General features: G+C 40.1%; 1 protein-coding gene and 1 long non-coding RNA gene across 4 annotated transcripts in view; one reads left to right on the forward strand and one right to left on the reverse strand.

Moving 5' to 3' along the window:
- FIGN (fidgetin, microtubule severing factor) overlaps positions 1–24,455 on the reverse strand; it is a 145,024-nt gene that overhangs the window by 58,657 nt on the left and 61,912 nt on the right. The window lies entirely within an intron of this gene.
- LOC112674669 (uncharacterized) overlaps positions 1–24,455 on the forward strand; it is a 30,295-nt gene that overhangs the window by 2,366 nt on the left and 3,474 nt on the right. The window contains exons 2-3 of the long non-coding RNA XR_003145500.3: positions 19,879–20,073; positions 22,864–23,197. This is a non-coding gene — a long non-coding RNA (uncharacterized LOC112674669). The remainder of the gene's footprint in view (positions 1–19,878; positions 20,074–22,863; positions 23,198–24,455) is intronic.

A 24,455-nucleotide genomic window follows, 5' to 3' on the forward strand; every position in this document is an offset into this window, starting at 1 on the left:
GTCGAACTGTTTTTCAGTCACACGTCTTACAAAGCAAGAACTATTTACATAGATTTGCACTGTAAAAACTATACAGTACTTCAAAAGCATTATTCGATTGTCACCAGACCTGCCTGAGGTCCCTAGAAATACTCTTACGTCAGGTATGTATGTACCTGTATACGTACAGAAGGACAAAGAGAGATAGAAGTGGAAGAGACACACAGAGACAAGGGAAGGTGGTAGCTCGAGAGACAGAGAGTAAGACAGTGACAGAGAAGTGAAAAAGCCAAAGAAAAGGTGTCGGGGACCCACACAGATACACCCTCGCCCCCCACAGACACAGGCAGAAAGGAAGAGACACAGGCAGAAAGGAAGAGAACACAAGGAAGAGACATGATCTGCCCAAGGTCCCAGAGCCGCACCTCAAACCCAGTAATGGAATCCAAATCCTTATGCTCCTTCCGCAAACATTAATGAAGGCTCCAAACCATCAAAAACAGAGGTGAATTAGACTACAACTTCTTAATTTTATTTTTGCTTGTATTTCTTTCATTTTGGCCTCCACCCCCCTCTGCCTCAGAATAGGATGATTAGAATGGAATGGTGGTGATTGTCTAAATCAGCAAAGCAAAGCAGTGGTGATTGTCTAAATGGCTGAAAGAGTTAACTTTTCCTTTTTAAACAGTTAGCTAAGTCCTGCCTTGGGAAAGAACATATCAAGAGAAACTTATCTTTCTGTTCTCATTAGGGATTGAATGACCTTTACAACTGGGGTTCATAACCTGGGATTCATGAATGCATTTGACTGTAGCAGTAAACCCTTGATCCTCTATGCCAAAGTTAGAGCATTTAGGCATTTTCTAGACATCTGATTCTCAGAGGCCTCTCACTCAGAAACATTTTAAGTTTGTGGAAAGACTAATGACAATATGTATCTTTTTTTTTCTTTTGTACATCAAAATTTAACTATTAGGATAATCTGGACAAAATTACTCATTTCAGAAAACCAGTAGTAGTCAATCTTCAGTGCTCTCAAACGCTACAAGTTTTTGAATTTAACTGCAAAATATTTCCCTATTCTTTTTACTCTAGTCACTTTTAATGTGGAACTCTATGAAAAGGACGTGATGAATTGAGTTTCATTTTTTTTAAAGTTTTATTTATTCATGAGAGACAGACATAGGCAGAGTGAGAAGCAGGCTCCCTGTGGGGAGCCTGATGTGGAACTCGATCCCAGGACCTCGGGATGACGACCTGAGCCACAAGCAGATGCTCAACCACTGAGCCACCCAGGCATGCCATGAATTTCATTTTAAAAGGACCATGGCCTGGGGCACCTTGTTGAGCATCTGCCTTCCAAGAGGGAAGAGGATCTCAAGCAGACTCCCTGCTGAGCCTGGAGTCCAACTCAGGTTCGATCTCAGGACCCTGAGATCATGGCCTGAGCTGAAATCGAGAGTCAGATGCTTAACCAACTGAGCTACCCAGGTGCCCCTGGAACAAACATTTTTGAAGCTAGACCAAAGCAATCATCTCATATGTTGATACCTATGAAGATGCCAGCGTTGTTTGCTTCCAAATTAAAGCAGAATTGTAAAAAGGACGTGTAATGCTAAGGTCCAACACTACCAGGGTCATGGGGATAAGCCAGAAACAAAGAATTAGAAAACCAATACCGTGGTATCTGATTTCCAAAATGGCCTTCAGTCAACAAACCATACTTCCCAGCCCGTCTTCAGTCACCCCCCCAAGAGTGAATTGTCAGCCCCTGGCTCCCTTTCTGCAACAGAATACCACAGAGGCAGCCCGGAGAGTTCTAGATGTAAGCTTTTACACTTTTAGGGGCCTGATCTTTAATGTCAGAAGCCAGCCCCCTGGTGAAGAGGCCACGTGAAGAGGCCACATGGAGAGGCCACGGTAAGAGGAAGAGGCTCGCAGACGAAAGCAGAGAGAAGCCCCGCTGGGCAGTGTCTCAGCTGAGCTGGAGCCTCCCACAGTCCTGCCAAGGGACCAGACATTTGGGTGACCATATCGAACATTCCAGCCATGAGTCCTGTCATGACGGCAGCCTCAGCCAGTATCACCTTGAAGAACTGCTTGTCTGTGCCAGTCAACCCACACAATCTGGAGAAATAATACACTGCTAGTGTTTTAAGCCAAGTTTTGGGGTGATTTGTGAAGTAGCAATCACCCAAACTGGAGCCAAAGGTAACACAGCATAAATACTGAGTTTACAAGAGGAAATTTGGAAGATGACAAAGTAGAAGTAACCGAAGCTTATACCCCTTTAGAACACAAAAGAAAAAAACAAGTACTAAGTACAAACTAAATTGCTCACCACTTATCTCATTAAACCTCATCACGACGCTGACAGAGACAGTACAACATTCCTGAGGAACAGTATTGTCCAAGGTCGCCTAGCTAGAAAGTGCCAGAAATTGAACACAGATTTCATTTCACAGCCTCAAGGATCGACTTTCTATTACTCTGGGCAGGTTGAGAGAAGGGAAGACGGGGAAGGAGGGAGGAAGACCGACGCACAGGGAGAGGCATGGCATTTAGTTCCTGGTGACCCTTCTTAAACACAGTCCTACTTTTACAAATGGGAAGATGCTCCATAGTTTAACCTGTTTTAGCAAGTGACCTCCGTGATGACCGACCCGCACATCGCAGCTGACTGTACTGCAACGTCACAGGCACTCAGCGATATTAAAATGATCCCCAAATGACATATGGGAATGACATATATGTTCCTCTTTGTGATGTCTATAGGTGTTCGTTCCCTCTTGCTGGGCGGCTGTCTGTCTGTCTCTTGTCTCCAGCAGGCCTGGAAAACTTGGCATCATCTTTGTGCAGAAGGAACATGGCTTTAAAGTGGGAGCCTGTAGGGTTTTCCTGCGAACCAAGTACCTGTGGCTCCTCACATCAAGTTCAGCATTTGGGGTAGCTGGATAAGTAAACCCTGGATGAAGAAGTTTTTAGTTAGCTACTGAATTCCTTGCAACACTGTGACAGGAACGAAAGGAACTTTCTGTTGCAAGGAGCTCTCAGCCCTGTGGCCAGCCTGGTGGTTTTCAAATTGGGCTCAGTGGGAACCAGGGGTCTGCACCAGTCCAACCAAAGATGTTTTACAGAAACTGCAATTAAGTATTTTCTGACAGGCGCTAAAGACTGAAAACTCTCCTTTTGTTGCTTTTATCCATTTTATAGTTTGGGTTCTGAGTCTGACGGGCTTTGAAAACAAAAACATCTACCGTTGGAATACTTGAGAAAAATCACTGCTTTGGGAGATGCACCGTGGTTGCCGAGGGGTGATGATGCAGCCTTGGGGTTGCCTGGCTCAGGGGCCTTCAGTATCCTGCCAAATTTTGGTTTTTTTATATGCAATAAGAAATGTAATGCTTTTACAGATGAGAGTTAACCTCTACTAGAGAAAGCTTAACGTGGCTGATACTCTGCTGGTGGCCACCGGGTATCTGGAACCACCTACAATACTGGCATTGTTTCATCTACTTAGGAGATGAAAGAGTTTTAATAGCAAGTCATTACAGTGTAGGCAAACATATTTCTGAGGTACAGCACCGGGCCGTGTTGTTGTCAGAGCAAAGATACTCAGTAGGTGAGGGTTGCCCAAGAAGTTTCTAAAATGCCAGTTGTAAAGGACTTAATTCAAGCAAAACTTATATACCTAGTGATAATTGCTTCTTTCAGAGTGAACTTAGGGGACTCACTGATCAAAATGTATACAGCTATCCTTTAAGGACATGCACAATTACTGTTGTCATGCCTCTACTTAGGCAGTTCAAATTGCTGAAAACTTTGGTAATGACTACTTGGGCTGTATTTGAATGAAGGTCATTTGCCCCTCCATTCACAGCTCATACAGTGCCTTTTGTGCACATATCTCGGGGTCCTTTACAAAGAACACTAATCAAGACACAAAATAACATTGTAGCAAATAATCTTGTCACAAGTTCCATTACACAGTAAAAGCTAAATAAAAAATAACAGCTTTTCTGCCTATATTTAAAAATTTATATCACTTAGTGTCAGGCAATTCAGAGAAGAGAATTCTACAAAGGAAAGGAAAGTGACAGAAAGAGATCCATTAACACACACACACACACACACACACGTGCGCGCACTCACATACACTTTCACCAAATAAAAATGTTAAGTATAAACCTGCAAAATTAGTAATTAGGGATAGGCAAGAGTCAGATGAATTGATAAACCGACTACTCTAAAATTACTATGAGCAAATACATTCCTGGAAATTTAGACAATAAATAGAGGTCTCAATTTCAGTTAAAATTCCTGTTGAACCTAGCTCGCTAGCTTATGGGCTACTAAAAAAAAAAATTTTCAGGTACTTTTGCTTGTTTAAGAAGAAAGGTATGAATTATACCCACTCCCACTCTTGAGCCTCAAAAACACCCTTTGAACTTCCATAACCCTCTAATCCATAATTTCTCCAAAATGTCTGTATTTGCTGAGTAATTTCCTTGGTTCTCAAACTCAATTCTAATTATCATTCCTTTTTTATAGGTTAAGAAAACTAGAAGTTGCAGGAAATGAGTGACGTTAGCAAAACAACGCACGTAGGAATTGACCAATTACTACAGCACAAAGAGTACGGATTGATTTTGCCTGAGACAAATATTTTGATCAATTCTTTTTCCTTCTCACTAAGGCCTACGCCATTGACTGGTCGCTCACATATAACTCACATGTACTAATTTGAAGGGAGTTCTTCAAAAAACATTACCAAGCTCATCATAACCTCAATAAGTATTGGTTAATTATGTATATTAATGACCTCCAAGAGCTCCTAAAGACCTAAATTCATGCACACTGCATGCCTTCCTACATGCCCTCTCAAACATACTCATATCCACTTTGCTTTAAATCATGTGTGTCCTGTGCTATCATGCTTCCTTTTGAAAACATTGAGGTGGTGACCCTCTAATAGAAAAAGATTTTCATGTTTACTCACTCCCATTCTTTTATTCATTCAGCATTTAAAGTTCGTTGAATGCATACAGTGTAGCGTCATAGTAATGAAGAGGCAAAGTCAGAGCCAGATGTCCAGAGTTTGGATTTTAGTCCTGCTATGTACCAATCATATGACCACTGGCAACTTAACTCACCAATCTAGGCCTCAGTTTTCTCATCTTTAAAGTGGCGCCTACTTCACAGGACTGATGTGAAGATTAAATGAGCTAATCCATGTACTGCGCTGAGAACAATGACTTGTACATAATATGCATTCAATAAATATCAACTATTTCTATCACGTTCCAGGCCCTGTGCTAGGCACTGAAGATGCACTGGTAAATAGAAATAGGCACAGTCCCGTGCCTTGTTAAATATTCAGAATAGGTTTTTAGCTTTATGCACTATTTCCTCTTATTAAAATACACTATAAAGTTGCTATAAGACAACAAAAAGACTTTATCAATGAAAGAAAACTGAAAAAGAAATCGAAGCTTTATTTAAAGCTTCATATATTACTGCTTCTAGTACGGATAAAAATGTGTGGCAAGAACATTATCAGTTTTTCCAGGACAAAATTATGTTTTCAGCATATTTTGTGATTTATTGATTACCTTAAGACATTAGTATTAATATTTTAAAATATCACTGCTAATGTTTTATATCAGAAAGTTATCTATTTTAAGTATGCGATTTTAAAATATTTATGTACGCTTAGTTTATTCAGAACAACTCCTTCCCCTTACCAATGAATCTCTGTGCATAAGATGGAAATCAGTGCAATATGAAAAATACATTTTATGCAAAAGAAATGCACTTTTCAGGTTTTTTTAAAATTTTCTATTTATTTTAGGAATATTCTTTATTTTATTTTATTTATTTATTTTAAGATTTTATTTACTTATTCATGAGAGAGAGAGAGAGGCAGAGACACAGGCAGAGGGAGAAGCAGGCTCCATGCAGGGAGTCTGACGTGGGGCTTGATCCCGGGACTCAAGGATCGCGCCCTGGGCTGAAGGCAGGCGCTTAACCACTGAGCCACGCAGGGATCCCTTATTTTAGGAATATTATTACAGACACTTTTTTTGCTCTGAAAATCACAAAAGGTAATAGGATGTTTTGAAGATCTATGTCCAATGTTACCTAAACAATCTATGGTGTGGACTTAAGTTTGATGTCTTGCTACACTGGAGCCAAGAGCCTAATACGAATATAAAAAGAATCTGAAAGTATCCACAGGTCTCCTTTTGAGGAGGCAAGAGTCTTGACCTATGAATGATCTTGAGAATTGGAAAAATGAGCTTACTCACTTTTAATTTCATTAACTACTATTTTGTTTTAGTTTTTTTTTTTTTTTTAAGATTTCTTATTTATTATTTGAGACAGAAAGAGAGAGCAAGAGTAGGGGGGAAGGGCAGAAGGAGAGGGAGAAACAAGGCTCCCTGCTGAGCAGGGGGCCCAACTCAACTCAGGGCTCAATCCCGGAACCCTGAAGTGACCTGAGCTGAAGGCAAACGCTTAACCTACTAAGCCACCCCCATTAACTGTTGTTCTTATTCCCATCTCCTATCACTGATTTCATTCCATTTCTAGAACTATCATAGAGATCACATTACTGAATCCTGGACAAGATACTGCATAACATCTAAAATATTGTATGATCATTTGTGTTTGGATGATCAAAAGTGCCTGTAAAATTGTAATTGTTTATAGCCAAGGGCCTCATGCTATTTGGCATTAATTCTGGCACAGTGCTTGGTACATTATCGACAAGGATGGTGACAATCAGGATCTCACTCATCCTCAAGAGCACTAATGCTGGACTCTATGTAACTGTTTAGGGTAGTTGGGACTTTGACCCACTTTCAATCTTAGTAATGTGAATTGGGTGTAACTCAATGCTGTATAGAACTTCTAAGCACCAAGCACATCATCATGAAATGGATTAGGATTGCTTTGTAAAGAGAAGGGAAAACAAGGGAACAGACCTCCTAATGTGTGAGTCTCTATGCCTCATTATTTTTCATAAGCCTTCCCATTTGATCACTTTACCTAAAAAAATGCAAAGAAAAGAGAGAAGTGGGGATATTTTTATCAATTTCCAAAAACAGAAGAATCTGATCAGGAGACTGATAAACTTTGGAGGACACTGTGGTCTGAGATTAGAATTTGGACCAGGGGTTTCTAACGTGAGCTTTATCAACTCTGTTATCTTAGGACTTCATTCTAAAACATGCTCTGTGTTACAAATACATGTATGTATTTGCATGCGCACACAGCGCATTTCAAAAGACTTTTTATTCTTCTCTAAGAACTGGTTTTCCACTAGAAAATATGGTATCTCAGGCCATGACCCTTTTTAAGCTGAAGTAGCCAACACCTGGCAAATCAGTTTTGGATACGGTTGGTGGCTTAAATGGCTCCTACACATTTGTTAAACAGACCTCATATGTATTAAGTACCAATGTTTGACAGATTCCAGAGATACAGAAATAAAATATATAGGACCTCACAGTCCAGTGTTGGAAACAAGATCACAAGCAATTAGATAATGTAGAATGAGGTGAAACAAAAATAGATGCCAGTAGCTTTACAGCCCATGGTATCTTTTCAGCTGAGCCTGAAAATAACAGTATACACAGTTTGGAGACATCATACCTAACACATTCCCTCCATGTTCCTAGCCCTCACCATCAAGTCCTGTCACTCTCATTTGTCACTAATCATATCTTCCTCACTGAAAAGATCATCATATTTTTATAATTCATGACTGATAAATCCATGGTGATATGTTGTATTGGCAAGCCTGATCTGTTCCAGACTCTTGCGGCTGATGCTGTCCTTTCCCCACATATAAGCTCGGTTTCTCACAGAGGAATATATGGTCTAAGCACTAATATTTATAACGTCTCCTATAATGAGCAAACACTGCACTACACTACCTACACACACACACACGCAGGCACGCACACGCACTGAGATGGCCACTTGCAAAGGTTCCACTAATATCCTGGAGTACTAAAAAAAAAATAAAAAAAAAAAAACAATATCCTGGAGTACTTACAGACTAAGTGACCTGAGCGAGGGAGGCTTTCATTGCTTCTTCAACACCCTTTATAACAACTCTCTCAACAATGTCAAATTAGATCCAGGTTAAGAACACTGTTTTGGATCAACTGACTCAGATTAGAAAGAGGTAGTTTTCCTTTTGCAAATCATCAAACAGACACACCGGTGGTGTTAGCAACAAAATCTCTCTCTCCAAGATTATTCATGTACAAAATAAGTACATCTGTAAGATTAATAATTAATTAATATTACCCATAGGTTGCCGACTCTCACCCTTGGAGATACCCAGGGATAAACATTTTCCTAATGCTGACGAATGACCGCCTTATACTGTTTATTAGCGACTGAGTTCAAAATATCCCGAAGCTTTAGGGCCAGCACTGTGACCCGCTACTCTAAATTAGAATTAGATTACAAATGAAACTTTGGTTATAATGAAGCAGTGAAAAAAAAAATAGGAAGGTATCCTATAAAACGTGAAAGCCTAAACTTATGCTGAGAATGAATCCAGCCCCTGGCCAAAGCCAACCAAGTCAGGCCCCACTCTTAGACGGGCTCGTCAAGCCCAATTTCTGTTGTGTGCCAACCCTGAGAGGATTAGATTGCTTCTACCTCCCCAGTCAGAAAAACTGGGACAGCAGATCTGGCTTGGCAGTTGGGTTAGAAACCTACTGAGGAGTCAGAAGCTAAGCTACCAAATGATTAAAATTGCTTCTCGCAGGCATTATTTTCCTGTGTTTCATCAATAAGGAAGCAGGTGCCTCTGTACTATTTCACAGGGTGGGAATGCTTTCTGGAGTTAGATTGTCAAGAGCTGCTTTTTAAAATAGCAATACTCTTATCATAGTAAAACTTGCCTGCTGAGTCAAAAGGAAAGTTGGCCTCATCTACCTCTAGAGCCCAGGAAGAATTTAAAATGTAAAGATGCCTGGCATGATTCCAGCTGTTGGCTACCATGGATACTTTTAAATATCCACTCTTTTATTGATCTGAAAGTATATGGATAAGCAGGTATACACTATAAATGGAAAACATAAAGAAGGCCATCTTTAATAGTCTAGTTGACTAAAAGCAAACAATAAGAAATCCGTACATTTCTTCTGTCCACCCAAAGAATCTGGTTTTACTAGACTCCACTCCGGGAGACACACCCGGAGAGCACACACACACACACACACACACACAGAGCACAAGTGAGTGCCGAGGCATATCTCATGTCTTATAATGTGAAGGAAGAGACAGTTCCAAAAAAGAAATAATATTTCCAATGAGGATATGAAATCTAATGCTATTTTGGTGTCAAGACCACCTTTCTCTAATCCCCACTGATTTTTATTCAGCTCAATTTGAGGCTATCATAGAACTCTGTTTTAGGAAACCTCCTCATTCTCAACAAATTTAATTAGCAGGGATGGTACAATAGGTTCTGTAATGATAAATGGCTAGCCTGAAAACATAAACATTGATAAATTCCAATGGAATATTTTCTCATGTAACACATAGAGTGTGTCAGGAAAGGCAGATGCTTGTGTGATGTTGGGGTATGTTAAGAATCAGGGTGTCAGACAGATGGGTGTGCGTGTGTGGGTGTGTGTGTGCCCATGCATGTGTTTAGATGGGGTTCTCCCAAAGTTATCTGAGTAAAGCTGGAAATTCAAGAGGAAGTCTGTAATAGGTACGTAAGACAAAGCAGAAGACTAGAGCAATTCAGAGAAGCCTCTAAGTAAACAGCAATGAGTTCTTTCAATTGACCAGACTGTGGTGGCAAGAGGGAGGTGCAATTCCCTATTATGCATTTTTAGCAGGTCATGCCAAATAGAGTAGGAAATAAGGAGAATTATTTACACTTCAATAAAAAGATTTCACAAATATGTAATAAATATATGGTACACCATGTACTCAACTTGACATTCTGAAAATTGTAGGTATGTATAATCATTTTGCAATTTGGAAGCTAAAGAATGAAGTGAAAACTGAAGTTGGAGCTTACTTTCCCAGGTTTAATACAAACTTACAGCCTGGGACTAACAATACTATTTGCCTATTCCAGGTCTTCCCTGGGAGGCAGTGAACTGTAGGAGCTACTAAAGAGAAGAGGGAAGAACTAGAAAAACCACCATCATCAGAACCTTAAAAATAATAATAATAATCTAGTATTCTCTTTCTTGGGAGGGATAATTTGTCCTTTGGAAAATAGATGTTACTAGGGGTCACCTTAGGAACCCATTGCTGGTGGTACAGGCCATTCCTTAAAAAGTAGAACTCTGTAGGCATCGCACAGGGGCATTTGGGGGATATTTGACTCTTTATAGGAGGACAGAGTGATCCTGGGCTGTGGGAAATTCCAAGGGTCCAGCCTCCAGGGCACATGAGCACACTGAGGATATTAGCAGCTCTTCCTGGGAACATCTCCCCTTCCTTTCTCTCACTTGTCCTTACACATTATCAGTGAGAAGAGAGTGAAGCAACTCTTACTTAGGTGATCAATTCTTTGATGCTTAAATTTCATTATTCTGTGAGTGTTCTTTTTCTAAATATTTTATTTATTTATTCATGAGAGACACAGAAAGAGAGAGGTAGAGACACAGGCAGAGGGAGAAGTAGGCTCCATGCAGGGAGCCTGATGTGGGACTCGATCCTGGGTCTCCGGAATCACACCCTGAGCCAAAGGCGGACACTCAACCACTGAGCAACCCAGGCGTTCCCTTCTGTGAGCATTCTTGAATGTTCATCCGACAAATGGTTTTACAGACAGGAAGGAGTCAAAGCAGCCATATCACCTATACCCACAAATGAATCCTCCCCTGTACCTGACCAAGTTCCTAAATTTCTTCTTTTTCTACTAAACATCCACACATTCTATGGTGATTATTCAAAAAATAAATCTAAAGAAGGAATCATAAATAGATTCCACAGATTTGTTCAAAAACCCAAATTAGCATTTTGGAAACAATCTGAGATACAAGGCAACAGAACAAAGCAGAAATATTCTGGGAAAAACCCCCTGAAGACTCCTTCTTCTATTGTCATAGCTACCATTTGTTCAACAACTTGAGTTGAACTAATATATTAACCGCAATTGCCAATCTAAATTTCTAGGAAATTCTGTCCTCCGGAATCCAAAACATTGTCTAAATACATTACCAATGCATTTTTATGTGTGGAATTAAACTAGATACTCTTCTGAATTGGAAGATGTGATCCAGAAGTTCTCGGGCAAATAGAGCCTTCAAGGAGCATAAAAATGCATCTAGGTTTTTGCCAGATGTTGAATGAAACCCTGTATCTAATCTAATGAAAACTCATGTCTTGGGTTAGTCCCAGAACAGCATCTTAAGCGGTTTGAGATCTTTCGGTCAATCTATGAGAGGGTAGAAATCAACTAGTTTCTGAGAAAGCAAAGAGAAAAGGCTGACGTTTGAAAAGCATATTTTGCAATAGTATATTGTTGCCATTTGTTGGGTAGCAAAAATCCCCTAAATTAGCAGAGACTGTCAATGAAATACCCAGTATGCCTGACAACTGTGCACAGTATGAAAATCCAGTATTGGTCATGTTTTCAAAACATCGAGATGTTGGGTCAGCGGTTGGGTCAGCGGTTTAGCGCTGTCTTCAGCCCAGGGCCTGATCCTGGAGACCCGGGATCGAGTCCCACGTCGGGCTCCCTGCGTGGAGCCTGCTTCTCCCTCTGCCTGTGTCTCTGCCTCTCTCCCTCTCTCTCTCTCTTTGTGTCTGTCATGAATGAATAAATAAAATCTTTAAAAAAAGAAAAAAACACCGAGATAAATAATAAGCTTCAGAACTCCTAAGTTCAATAGTTGATGTACTAATGAACAAGCAAATTACCAATAAAGGGAGTAGAATATTATAATATTCTGTAATCTTGAAAGATTACATGAAAAGTAACTCATCGTGATATTGATCTTACTGTATAAGAGAGTCAACTCCCTCTTCAGAGATTTCTCAGTTCTCTCCAGGCCTTGGGGTGGCCTAAATGGTTCCGTAGCACCGTATTATTCCAAACTTTCAGAACAGTATTCAATGCAGTGCAATGTAATTTAGGCGTGAAAGAATCGATGTACCTAGTAAGAGCTGCTTCACTCTCTTCTCACTGATGGTATCTGATCTAATAGGTGGAGAAATGTGCTGAATTGTCACAGCATACATTTCAATGAGAAAAATCACTACAGCATAGAAATATTTATGGAAGTGCTGACAACATATCAATTAATAATGCCTGCAAGATACAAAGAGAGAATATTCTATCCTTTACAAGTTGAGAAAGAGCCAAGTCAAGACTTAATTTCATGCAGCCTCTCATATTGCAAAACAGCAAATAATCTCACGTCTGGTGGGCTCGGCAGACCTGGGATTTTGCTAACAGGTGTAGTGAAAATGAGCAATGAGATCAGCTGTGTACTACGTGCCACTGTCTATGGAAAGCAGAAAAGTAGTGGAGAATAGACATAAATGTTCGTAGATACAAGGAACCTTTAACTTAGGGAGAAAACCTAAGAAACTAGGGAAGTGGGTACCCCCGAGGATCCCACGGAGCAGGGAAGGATGCAGACATGGTTGCACTGTACACTCCTTTGTGCTACGGGCCGTCATCATCTTCTTCAACTATGCGTTTGTATTAACTACTTAAAAAAATATTTTTTTTTTTTAAGGAGTGGCTAGAGAATAGATGAAGAGTAAGTGCATTTTGGAGGAGTAAATTAGCACGCTGCTGAACTCTTCTGATTTCAGATGTCAGTAAAGACGACAGGTTATTCTTTGGCCTATAAACACAGTGACTTACGAGTGGTAACAGAGATAGTGTGTATAATGACTAAACATGACTTGATAAACCCCGGTGCTGCCATTTATTAATCACCTGTCCTTGTTGGTCGATGAGCATCTGTGTCCTCATCTGTAAATGGGTGAGGTCACATGCCTGTGCGTGTGTGTCTGGGCATGGGAGGGGATAGGCCGGGTGTAGTCTGTCTGGGGGAGGAGAGTGCTTTTATTAAGGAGGGGAGAGCCAGGACTCTGTAGGAAGGGAACTTACAACTCTGGTGACCAGATTTTTAAAAACAGTACATTTTCTCCCCATTTAAAAAAAAATAAACAAGTGCAAGGAGAACTGAAGATCTTTCTGCTGCAGTGTCTCCTTCTTGTACAGTCTCCCTTTCAGCTGGGTTCCAAAGCTGCTTCATCTACGGTGCTCTTCTTAGTTAGCAAAATGCTGAATACTCTCCCAGTTTCCACGGGCCTACGTTTCTGGGAAGTTATCAGAACGGATCATTGTTTATTAAACTTTAATATATACATTTTATGGTTCACTTAAAATTTTACTGACACAAAACCTCAGCCAGTCAGCCATTCACACGACCCCCATTCCCATTTTTAATCATAGGCATCCTTCCTACCCAGTCTATGAAAGTATATCTTCCTCAGAGAAGGCCTGATGAAAAAAAAAAAATCTCAGCCTCTTTACTATAAGAAATCTATATTCTTTTTGCATCAAGCCTATCTTTGCTACTAACCATCCAGTCACCTACCTGAAGCATCTACAGATTCGGGGAAATGAAAATCTCTCTAAATGTACAGCAACTAGTTATAAACAAATCTACCCATTTTATCTGTATTAGCAGCCAGGGGTAGAACCTCATTCCTTTTCCTGTTTGCCTGTGCTCTAAGTCCACCTGGAGGCCAAGGAGATGGCCCTCTAACATAGAGCTGTGCCTGCAAAGCCTCCCCCAGTCTTTAATCTTGAGGAAAATGCTACCCCAGGTTTAAAAATTAAGCTGTGTGAGTCCCACTCTAACTGCAAAGATGAAACAGGCACAGGATTTCTTTTCGGAGGAGTTTGCTCTTTCGTAGTTAGTCCCACAGACCAATTAGGCGAGCCCTCCCGTTGCGTCACGCCAGCACCACGGCCAGTGGCTGTTTACACGAAGGTACCTGGAAGGCAACTGAAAACAACTCCCCAGTCTAGGCCGACTGCCTCCTGTGCGGAGCTCTTTCCCCAACGGGCTGGCAAAATGAACTGTAGTTTTGTATAGTAATTCAGAAGATAATTGATTATTTGCCAGTAGTCTGTTTTTGAGTTGCCACTTATTATTATTTTTTTTCATCCACTCCAGGGACACACTTTCAATTTCACAGTCTTTTGCACATTGTGGACAGTGGCGTTTAATTTCTTAAAGGAGAGCACACATTCTGTTTCGATTATAGACTCGTGGCTCTCCGAAGAGCAGACCGGGAACCTGATGGCCGCGGAGAAAATGTCTAGGTTCACGTCTTGCACACTCACGCCATCCGTAGTGTTGTGGCTTCTGAGCTGGGAAGGGAATTAAGAGAGAGCCTGTCTTCGTGTAAGAAAAGATGCCTCTGCATCTCGCAATCTTAGGTGTTCTGTCTGGGGTGGTGGTGGTGGTGGTGGTGGTGGTGGTGGTAAACATTCCTGAAGACACCACTGTTTAATTGTTTATGGATTACTTCTCTTTATTTTACTGTTAGAATAAGAGTTTCTAGCAGAGTTAAGGAAAATCTTGTCAGGAAACAGTTGTTTTTCTCCTGCAGACTAACATTCCTGCAGGCAATGCAGCAAATTAACCAATATAAATGTTTCCTTCAAAACACAGAAATCTTTTATCTATTTAGGAACAGATCACACAATATAACATGCTGCACTATTTCTATTAAGCCCAAAGATGACAAAAAATTGAAAAGAATAAATCCATTATAAAGAATTCATATCTGCTGCTTTGTGAGCAATCCATAATACATCGTATTGTGCAAACTATAGGAGATGATGACCTAACAATACAGAATGTAGAGAGGGCTTTTGACAACAGAAAAGCATAAGAGAGAGTATCATTTAATGGAGAGAAAAAAAAAATGATCCTGGATTCTTTTTCCTCCTTTATTTGTTGTATCACTTTGTAAAACCTCTCTATGCCTTGCTCTCTTCATCAGAAAAATGAGACCTATGGTTTTATTTTTATAAAGTGCTTTAAGATTTAGGAGAACCCAGAATGCATTATAGGATGAAAGTCACCATGGTGCATGTCACATGACGATGGCAGAAAAGGATCTAGGGACCAAAAGGAAAACATGAATCAGCAATGAACACTCATTTTGTTTGTTTAAAACCCCAGGATGTGCAAATATATGTCAGAACTGAGGTTGACCCTCTTCTTTTACAATCACACATTACACTATCTGGGTCTGGTTTTAGTAGAAAGTTTAGTAGAAAGAATATGAACGCAGGAAGGAGCAAAGGGCAGGGTCTCTCTCAAGCAAACCCTGAGTTACTAGAGGAGTCACCAACGGCTACACTAACCCATGTTGAAGCCCTTGAGGGACCAGATGGACACCACTGCGCTTCCCTCTCCTCCCATCCTCAGCATATTCCGGTTCCCAAAAAGGACGAATCAACAAAAAAGGAATTGTATCTTCCAAATGTCCAGTTATATGGGTGTTTAGGACCACAGGACAGTCAGAATTGGTGAAGTAGGTCATCAAGATGGTGTACTAGAAGTTTGGAGTTCTGGGTTCCAATGCTCATCCCAACATAAACTCACTGCAATAAACCAAATTCTGTCCACCTCTGTTTTCTCAATGGACATGAAGGGCAAGAAAGGTAGACACTTGGTTTACAGTCCTTCTAAGACCTAGAATTCTATTATTCTGTGAGTGTGCAGATAAAGACTGAAGAACTAGAATAGATTTTCAAGTAGGAAAGGTTTACAGTCAGTCATAAAGTAACTTTCTCTTGGAAATAATATCCTGGTATCAGAATGACAGAGTGAGGAAACAAAAAGCAGAGAAATCCCACAATCACACACTTAGGTAGTGGCAAAGTTAGGACTCGACTTTAAGATCTGAACATAATAAAGTCGGATAATTTTTACCCTGCAGTGGATTTCCTGTAAATCCTCCAACTCGGGAAGTCTAAATTAAACTCATTTAAAAAGGGGGGGGGGGAGCACATATAACTCTGTCTGTAGATACATAGGTAGGTAGAGAGAGAGATAATAGATATCTTTGTCCATTTGTCTAGATGGATTTATATAATATGTAATATATAATCATTCAATATATATTATATTTACCAAACGAATACTATTCCCACATAAACCTGTCCTCCTGTTTTTGCTTAGTGTCACCCCAGGGGCCTAGGATCCAGAGATAGAAACCCCAGCGTCATCCTCTCTCATTTCCACCATGAACCACCCGGCATTCCACAGACTACCAGATACAACAGACTTTACCTTGGACTTCTTTCTCCATTTCTATATTCTTCTTCACCAACATGTTTACGTCATTCAAGTCTGCGTCTATGGCCTTACCTCTGCCCTCCTAACTGGGCTCCTTGCCTCTAAATCCCTCTGCTGTACTATAGCTTAAAAAAAAAAAACTTTCTAAAATTAAAATGTAAACATATTTCTTACTGGCTAAAAACTGTCAAAATTCATTAGTTTACCCACAGGATGAAGTCTGACCTTCCTAATAATAGGAAAAACCAGGCCCTTGCTGCCCATGGCCTGCCTTTCTAGCTTAATTCCCTCCGTTCTCCATGCACATTCCATGCTTTAGCAAAAACAAAGGCTTGCAGATTTCCCCCAGGTTCTGCATACCACTGATACCACTGTGCCTTGGCATATGCTAGTAACTCAGTCTGGAAATCCCTATTCTTTTCCCATTGCTTATGGGAAAAGTCCCACTTCATCTTTCTTTTTTTTCTCCCTAAAGACTTATTTATTTCAGAGAGAGAGGGTACACGAGTGGGAGCGGCAGGGAGAGAGGAAGAGAATCTCAAGCAGACTCTACACTGTGTGCAGAGCCCAGTGTGGGGCTTGGTCCCAGGACCTGAGATCACGACTTGAGCCAAAACCAATAGTTGGATGCTTAACTGACTCTGCCACCCAGGCGCCCCCGCCCCCCATTTCATCTTTTAAAACCCAAGCAAATATCCCTCTACTGGGATTCCTCCATCATCACGCTTGCTCTTAGAGTTAACTATATCCTGTTCTAAGCTGTGTCTGTACTTTGGGCAAGCTTCCTCTGTTTTATTCTTTATACCTGCACCGTAATCGTTCTTGGTACGGCTCACTCCCTCATTACACTGAGAAACCAGTGAGGGCAGGCAAGTGTCTCTATATCCTTAGCACAGCACCTGGAACCTGGATGATCATCGACAGGTATTTATGACTATGCATGAGCAAACCTTCATTCACTCAACAACTGTTTTATTCAATGCCTCACAAAGGTCAGGGAAAGAGACAAAACTCCACAAATAACAAATAAGAAAATTCTCTGATGGAGATAAGAACTATTCAGATAGTTAAACTGGTATGACAGGCTAGAAAACGACTAGGTGTCTACACTGGCTCTCATGGTCAGGAGAAACTTCTGCTAACTCTGAACGACAAGAACTGTCTCATATGTTTTGCCAAGAGAACAGCTATTGTCTTGATGGATTAGCAGCAGCTTGAACTGAAGGAAAGAGCATAATCAAGGTTTTGGCTTTAGCAAGCAGGTAAATAGTAAATCTGTATCCTCTGATAGTGAATTATCAGGAGGAGTACAAGTCCGGAGGGCCAAAATTATAAGCTATCCATTTGGCCTTTTCGATTCATAGATGCCTACTGGACATCTAAGTCGAAGTGTCCGGTCAGCAGTTAGATATAGGGTTCTAGTGTTTTAGGGGGTATTGTGACCAGAAAGAAACATTTGAGAGCCATCTGCTCCCCCAAAAGACACCATGGAGCTGGATGGAATCACCCAGGAAGAGTGTGTATGTTAAAAAGAAGGGCCAAGCCCCAGGAAACAATCTGACATTTAGAGTTCAAATAGAAGAAGAGCTAGTGAAGGATAATGAGAAGGACGTACTACTAAGGAAGAAAACCAGGAGGTTTTGGTCAACAAGAAGAGGTTATGGTCAACAAGAAGAAGAAAGTGTACGGAGGAGGCACAGTGGTCAACTTCGTTGAACTTTGCTGAAAGATCCAGTAAGATAAAATGTGCAGTTAGCAACATTTAAATATCCTGATTCTCTAGATGAACGCTCTGAAGGGAGAGAGGGGAATGACACCTAATCCAGGTGGAATCTTAAAAAATCATGAAAAATGATTACATAGTATTAATAAAAAGAAAACCATTTTCTTCTCAATCCCTAGTTACAGCAAAGCTTAAAATGGGTCAAACTTGGGTAAGATTTAGGATCAATTTCAGGACAAATTTCCTAACAGTACAGTTAATGGAAAAATAAAAAATAAAACAAAAAATAAAGCCCTTCTTATCAAATATTTAAAGAAAAAGGGGATCCCTGGGTGGCTCAGTGGTTTAGCACCTGCCTTCGGCCCAGGGCGTGATCCTGGAGTCCCTGGATGAGTCCCGCATCAGGCTTCCTGCGTGGAGCCTGCTTCTCCCTCTGCCTGTGTCTCTGCCTCTCTCTCTCTCTCTCTCTCTCTGTGTCTCTCATGAATAAATAAATAAAATCTTAAAAAAAGAAATGAAGAAAGAAAGAAAAGGAAAAACACTCATCTGGTTATTAATCAATTTAATCACTCTTTTTGTCTCCACATGTTTTCTAAACTGAAAAAAATGGTTGAAATCACTCAAAAATATGACTATCATTTTTCTCACATTTTTGGTACATTCTCTTATAAATCCATACCCCAATAGCAACTAAACATACACTTCAGCTCCTAGAAACCAAGAAATAAGGGCAACGTATTTGACTTCATACATATTATTATATGAATGAATCTCTAATTATTATAACTTATTTACGGGTTAGACAGAAAATTCATTTTAATATTTGTAGATTGAAGATAAATTGAAATGGCTCATTCTCCAATGAGACTGTCAGTCACTGCAAAGCTGAATAAGACAACTGCCTTTCACGCGTTCTACATCTCAAGCGATTCTTGTGGCTTTCTTCCAAAGAGAGGGCAAAGATTTCACGATTCAGAATCTGCTGAGCAAACTCTGAAAGAAACACAACTAATGTACTCCAAGGTGTTCGCCTCTGCTTCCCTAAGGGCCCGAACTGTTCTTTCTGCTCTTCTAATTGCAGAGAACTTCTATGATTACAACATGGACATGTGTGATTCAAGAAGTTAACTTACATTCTCACTCATAGCCCACTAGTGATTACGGAAGTACAGACACACAGGGAGCGAAGGATGTTCCAGCATTTTATGCGTTAATGGAATATCTATGTAAAAGCAGGAATGACTATCACAAGACCTGTTGTCTTTTATTGTATAGAAAATACGTGCGGGAAGGTAATTCTGATGGACAGAAAAGCTTGGCTTTAGCAAAATGAGAACGATCTGCTTGGCTGCACCACAATAATTTTATAATGATCTTAAAATAAATGTGATCTCTTTTAAATTTTAGCTGCTACAAAGCATTATGTCAAATATTAAAATGATGCAGTGTTAATACCACAGCGTACACCATAGCTGGCAACGTTGGGGTTGGAGAATAGTGTAAGCTGGCTTTTAAAAATGGTCTTGATTGTTTAGAATCAAATAAAACAAAAGAAACCCATAAAAACAAGTACCTTAATTGCACAAAATAACTACCTAATTGGAGTTACTAGTAGGCATACGGTATAATAACACAACGTTGTATTCATCTTTTATGAATGGAGCATTTCAAGCAGCTTAATACCTTCCTCAAAATATACTAAGCACTTGAGATATATGCAAGATAGAGTAAAACAAATCTGGCAAAAGGAAAAGACTTTCAGCCTGTATGACAAGACTCTCTTCTGTAGTTCTGTTTATTTTTGGAAAATCTGTTTTAAAGAATGCTATTGGTTTGTTTTAGGATCTCGGCTGGCTCATCAATGATACTTAACCAACCATAACATCAAGATCAGACTGGAATAGGAACTACGATCTAACACGACGATTCACACCAGCTAACCTGCCTGGCACAACCTCACTAACGGTTCTACAAGATTTCGCAGCAGCTTGTGACCGCCTGGAGATGAGTGTGCCCATTCTCTGTGACTTGCTGAAGGTGAGGCACAGAACCCCCCGCTAACTGCCATCATCATCTTTCTACATTTTAGCAATTGGCAAATAGTCCATGTGTCGCTCAGGTTGGGGGGGGTGGGATAGGTTTATGAACAGAAGATGGGGGGAAAAAAAAAAAAAGAAGATGGGGGGAAAAAAGCACAGACAAAAGGGAATTAACCTCCATAGCACACTAACCATAAGGAGGTTGAGGTGATCACGCATGTTGGAGGCTTCATGTAGGAGACAGGGCAGTGCCCTCAGATGTGTTACGTGCCCTAGGCAATGACAAGAAAACATGCAGAAAAGGAACTGTGACCGTGAGAATACATCCTCAAGAGGCATTTAGTGAGAGAGGGATGTATATTCTGAACTCAGAGCCCTCTATGGTGATACCACCTGACAAACTGCCCTATGGTTTAACCTCATAGTCTAAAAGCAGGCTGGTGGATTTAGTCATTGACGTGGTTACCTCTCACCTGTGATAGGTCAACATATCTATGGCAACTGAACGATAACTACCAAAACTGGCTATGAGGTTTTAAAAACTAGACACCCACGAGCATTTTCAGGAAAGGAACCAAGAGTCAAGGTTTCACTTATCTAGGTGTTTTTTTTTTTCTTAAATATCTTTTTATAACTGGGGAGGATTTTTACTATGTTTTAAGCAGCAGTCCATGTGGTTAAGTACTATATAACATCAAAGAATTACAGCTTCTGATTCACATTAAAGAGCCCGAGCTGCTCTCAAGTTACAAAATAGGTGAGTGTTACCATGACAAGGATATGAAGCATGCATATAATAATTCTGAAGTTTTCCTCATTACTTCTCTCAGATAAATTTAGTATAATTTCTTCATATCTCTGAGTCACTGGCCAACTCATTACAATAATATAATCAATATATTATCGAGACAGAAATATCCTGGCAATATGGCAAGACTCTAGAAATGCCAGTTTCTAAATTAATGTCAAAGTATTACACATGTGACATAAATGGCTAACAAAGGGACGCCAAATCATCCCTGTTGCTGAGATAATTGTTTTACTTTGAAGTTCTTTAAGATGTATTATGTTGGCTCCCAGGTCAGAGCTATCTCCCTCTCTTCTTTTTTTCTTCACTCTTCAATCATAATGTAGAATTAAAAAAATTATTTGACAATGAGATAACTGAAGTTATTTCAGTGGTTCAATGTAGCAAGTTGTTTTTTTTTTTTTCTAAATTCTACTTGATTGATTTTGTTAAAGAAGAGAATCCTTGATCTGCTTGCCAAGATTTATTATGAAAATTGCGCATATCTTATGGTGCTGTGATAACCCTTAGAAAGTTAAGATACTAACAGATGAGCTTGGAGCACATGTTTATAGAAAGAAGCGCCCCTATGAAAAATCTGTGTGAAAGGCTTTAATGCTTTAGTTATATTTTCTTTCTTTTTAAAAAGTTATTTGTCTCGGGGATCCTTGGGTGGCTCAGCAGTTTGGCGCCTGCCTTCAGCCCAGGGCGTGATCCTGGAGACCCGGGATCAAGTCCCACATTGGGCTCCCTGCATGGAGCCTGCTTCTCCCTCTGCCTGTGTCTCTGCCTCTTTCTCTCTCTCTTTCTCTGTCTCTTATGAATGAATAAATAAAATCTTTAAAAAAAAGAAAAAAATTATTTGTCTTTTTATAAAGTTTTTTTTTTTTTTTTAAGTCATTTCTACACCCAATGTGAGGCTGAACTTACAACCCTGAGATCAAGAGTCACACGTTCCACTGACTGAGCTAGCCAGGTGCCCCACCTTACTTATATTTTCAAGTATATGTTCTGTGTCTCCTTCAATTAGACTGTAAGCTTCTAAAGGGGTTTAGGACAGCATCTTACATACACGAGGTGCTTCACAAATATTTGAAGATTGCCTGATTTATTGAAGAAGCTTCCTTACATGACCTCAAGGAAATTCAAGAAAAAATCCTCTATGGAAAAACAAAGTGCTGCAGTTATTGTTTTGTTCCCATGCTTCTGCCAGACAGCGTGACAACACAGCAACAACAGCAACAGCAACAACAAAAGAGCAATGATGATGTTTACAGTCAAGTTCTAACTCTCCCATTGTTCAGAGTCAAATAATCATACATTTTGTCTCTCAGGTGCAGACTTATCAGGTCAGTATCTTTTTTTGCACCAGCCACATATTTTTGGGATACCGTAACTTGTTTTATAATCTGGTTTGTCCTCTTCCATTCTGCACATTTCCTTGGATATTAGATTTACTCTGCCTTGGTTTCTTTAAGCTGCCATTTCTGTATCTTTCCAAGGAGGAAAGAGATATAACAAAACACAATAGGAAACCACAAAGTTACAGTTTATATTGTTGATTTTTTTACTACCAATGTACAACTGGTTAGAATTTCTGGCTAGAAAATAAATATAAATATGTGGGGGGGGGGCAGGAAGTAGGCAGCTAATGATAAGGAAAGATTATTAAAAACCAAAGGACGTCCCTTAGTTAGAAGAGATGCAGGTGGGGATTGTTAGAATTAACTTGCCCTAAATGTGGAGCCAGGGAACTGGATCTGCAGAGTGTACACAAACACCTACCTTGGGGTGTGGGATTCATTTAAGGATTTCTTCAAATGGAAATGTACTTGTTGTGAGACACTGGGTCCCCAAGGGGAGAGAGCTATAGAAACAGACTTCATTTCTGCTGTTTCCTCTAGTAAGTTGGATTTGACAGCTGACTCTCCTCTGGACAAGGAGAATTTTTAAGCCAAGAAAATAAACATAATCCATTCTTCTGTCTTCATCTTATCCTAGATGGTGCCTTTCCCCAAGATGTCAGTGCACGAGCTCAAGTTCAGTGAACTCTCCGAGATGACTATGCATTACCCAAGAAGACATGTTCAGAAACTCCTCTGCTAATTAGATGTACTGGTTTCATGAAAGCCTTCATTTAATTGCCTGGGATTTACAGAAGATCTAGAAACAAAGCCACACTATGCCATAACCTACCCCAGCCTGCACACAGGAAACTAAAGCCCAGATCGGTTGAGGTTATATGCTCCTCGGGGCAGAGATGGTGTGTGTCTTGTTCTTTATTGGATGTTCATGGCCCTGCCCAGTGTAGAGTAGTGGCAACACAGCCCCGAAGGTAAGAGCTTGAAGTCTGGGGTCAGATAGACCTGGCTGAGAGCACAGACTCCTGGCTCTAGCGATTATGTGCTGAATGACCATGAAAGAGTAGTTTCCTCTTATTTGAGCCTTGGTTTCTTCACCTGTTAAAATGGAAACGATAAGAGTATCTATCTTATAAACTGCTGGATAACTAAATGAAGTAATACTTGTAATAGTGATCGAATAGTGTCTGCTACAGAGCTAGCATTTAATACATTGCTGTGTTATTGGTAGCATTCTTGTTACTATTGTCTGGCAGATAGGAGGTACTCGGCATTACGGGAGCGAATGGATGAATGTGGCTCTTGAGCAGGAAGCTGGAATCCTGACTGTCTCCCTTTCCTCCCAGCCTCTGTCTCCCTTCAGGCCTACTGTAGGTGGCAGTGGAAGTGTCCTACAGAGATTGAAGAACTTTGTTTCACTGACTCAAATGCAGTATCTCTTGCAGGCAGGTGGGAAAGAGGAGCTTGTCATACTTCCGTTTTGTACCAGCTGGGGGTATTATTTTTCCATTGTTGTTGTTTATTTATTTATTTTAAGCACAGGTGTAGCTGAGCTTTTCTAGTGTAGAAATGTAGTCCTGAGGTAATGCCCCATTTCATGATTTCTCCATGACTTCTAGTGTTCAAGAAACGCTACTGCTGATATTCCTGGGCTGCATTTTATATGGAGAGCAATCTGAATAAAGACAATTCTGTTCCAAGGCTTGATTTCAGTCTTTCACTGCCAGCTGCTATTAACGGTCTTTAAGAAGAGGCACTGAAATCAAACTGGTGACTTTATAGAATTCGAGTGATGTAGGCCATTGTTTAATTTACAAAACTGAAATGATTTCAGGGCTGTGGTAAAAATATTTTGAAGCATACCCTAAAGTCGAAAAAAAATTATTTATTTATTTGTTTGTTTGGATATAAGCAAACTTTGAAGTAGAATCGGAGAATTCTTTGGGAACTAGGAAATTCTATTGGGAACTAAGGTCTAAGAAAATTATAATGCAGTTCTTCGGATTTGTTTAGTGCCTTCTTTCAAAGAGTTGCATGACCATCATGTGTATGGTTGTTATATATAACATCCCTGACAAAAAATAAGAACTGGGACTTCTTTTTCTTAAAAAGAAATATAGATAGAAAAGCTGGGGCACAGAGTATTTCAATGGCTCTCTGAGAAGTACAGGCTTAGCTTGTGGAAGAAGAGAGAAGTAACTTCAGTGTTGGTGGAAATCCACTTGAGTAGTG

The sequence above is a fragment of the Canis lupus genome, chromosome 36, assembly GCF_003254725.2.
Source record: "Canis lupus dingo isolate Sandy chromosome 36, ASM325472v2, whole genome shotgun sequence".
Lineage (NCBI taxonomy): Eukaryota > Metazoa > Chordata > Mammalia > Carnivora > Canidae > Canis > Canis lupus.